Raw genomic sequence first — 2,300 nt, forward strand, 5'->3', positions numbered from 1 at the left:
GTCTCCAGGAAAAAAAATGTAAAATAGAATGATGGGGCTATTAATTTCCTTTGCTTCCCAATTTTCAGTATGAAAGCTGGCAGAATTTCATGATGATGTAGAATCAGTGTGTTATTTATATCAAATGGCAGATAGAGAGCTGGGGTCAAATTATTATTATAGCCTTTTCTGCAGTAATCTGTGGAAAGAGGACTGGATTTCTGCAACTGTAGAATTAAAGTTGCAGGCTGTCATCTACCAGCTGTTGTAGCAATGAACTCCAGAAGAATCCTGTGATCTGCACACATCTGCTCTGACTTCTGTGGTTCTTGCCTTGTCTGCTCAGTCTCTCTGCTGCTTTTCCTCTGAAGTTGCAGCTCATCCTCTCCCCAGCAGCAATACAATGATTTTTAATGGTAGGTAAAGAAAACCATCTTTGTCTCAGAAGAACAGTGGGTTAGTTCTTAGAGTTGATATCCCACCTTGAAATATATTACACTTGCAAGTGGTTGTTACCCTCCATTACATGTAACACAGATCTTCATGCCAAAAGATAGAGGATATTAGAGTCTGTCTTACGTTCTCTGATCCAATTCACTGTATGGTTTCACAGTTGCAGTGGCACATGGCAAAGAGCTGTGGAAAAGAGGGAGGCAAAGGAGTGCAACAAAGAGCACTCAACCCAGTGTAAATAATAACTACTACTGACTACATAAGCACAGCCTGAAAGTTAAGACCAACTGTCTACTGAAGACTGAAGGAGATAGCCAAAACCAGAACCTGTGGTGTGGAATTTCACAGAAATAGGCCAAGAATCATCTATGTGTTAGAGAATATCCTACATTAGGCTTAAATAGTGTTCTTCAGCTCTGATTCTTTTATTCTGTGGTAAGGAGTTAAATGCAGTTTTGTCTGAGGACCTCTTATTTATATGGTGCATGTAGAAGATGCATGCTCTGAAAGCAGAAGCGTGGTAGCTTGTCACGCTCTGTGTGTTTGCCTTGAACAGAGGGTTCCATTATTAAGTCTGGCTAGATTTGAAGCCTCTCTGATTAGAGGCCCATTAAGCTGCTATAATCCAAACCTTTAATTTACGAAGAAAGACTACTTTTTATTGAGAATTAGTGCGTTAGTCACTATTTTACATTGTTACTTGGCAGGTGAGTAACAGGAGAGGGTGCTGGGCTGGCAGCTTGACAGCTAGAACCTTAAAAAATTAGCAAAATTTTCATTCCACATGTAATTTTATTTTTAACTTTTTAGTCAAAATAGTTAAGTTTGACAAGCTTGGCTTGACAGGCAGTGCTGGTGATACAATCAGAAATTCATCAGTTATATTTGGCATTTTGTTTTCTTTCCTGACTTTCCTTCAGTTGGTCTCTTCCAAATCAGTGGGTTTTTCAGTTCTGTTCGTGGCTTTTTACTCTCCATCCTTACTCCTTATTGCCGTTCAAATCCTTTAACTTTCATTCGCTGTCTATGGACTTAAAAGATTTTGTGCTTGAACAGCAGGGGGAGTTCTGTTGTTTTTAAAGGCTGTAAAATGTAAGTTCATCCGTGTTCAGGTTCCATAGCCTAGGAGGAGCCAGCCTCTTGGGAGAGGGTTATTCGATTCCATTTGCAGTAGTGGCTGTTTTCATTTGAATGGGTGAGGTTTTTTTCTTCCCATTAAACACTGAAAATATTTATTTATTTTTTTAGTGTTCCAGCACTTAACCCTTTAGCAACTTTCATCAGAAAACTAAGGGAGGAGATTCCAGCTAATTGGAGGTTACATCAATCAGTTCTGTTCTTCATATACTGTGGTTGCATATGAGGAAAACCAAGCAGACTGTGGAAAGATTTCCAGCTGTAGAATGAGAAAACATGCAAGTTTTTAATCTTTTTACTGTATTTATCAGCTGTAGGTCAAATGACACCACCTTGAGCCTGAAGAGAGTTTTTCTTTCTGGGGGTTCAATTTGCCAAATTATTCTGTAGCTAACAGAAGCAGGAAAAGTTCTTCTTCCTTTAAGACCATGGTGAGATGTTAAGTGATGGCATCGCTTATGTCAGCTTACACGATTCCTATGGCTCCAGCATGCTTGACCCTCTTGTGGGCTGTGTGTTCCCAACCTTACTGCTTTCCAACGCAGGTATTTGTCCAGGCATGTGGAGAAATAGGTTTTCTGTTTCTTCACAAATGATGAGGCACTGTATGACTGTGCTGAAGTTTGGGGCCAGCACATTTCAGAAATGGAAAAGCTGGGGGAAGGGGCTGCTTCAGCTGTAGGGAATTACACGCATGACTCTGTCCTGAGACTTTAGTCTTGAGGAGAGAT

At 40.2% G+C, this 2,300-nt stretch overlaps 1 protein-coding gene across 1 annotated transcript in view; it reads left to right on the plus strand.

Annotated features, from left to right (window-relative positions):
* Window positions 1-2,300, plus strand: part of SHQ1 (SHQ1, H/ACA ribonucleoprotein assembly factor) — a 50,085-nt gene that overhangs the window by 25,276 nt on the left and 22,509 nt on the right. The window lies entirely within an intron of this gene.

The sequence above is a fragment of the Nestor notabilis genome, unplaced genomic scaffold (assembly GCF_000696875.1).
Source record: "Nestor notabilis isolate BGI_N333 unplaced genomic scaffold, ASM69687v1 scaffold2967, whole genome shotgun sequence".
In the NCBI taxonomy this organism is placed as follows: domain Eukaryota; kingdom Metazoa; phylum Chordata; class Aves; order Psittaciformes; family Psittacidae; genus Nestor; species Nestor notabilis.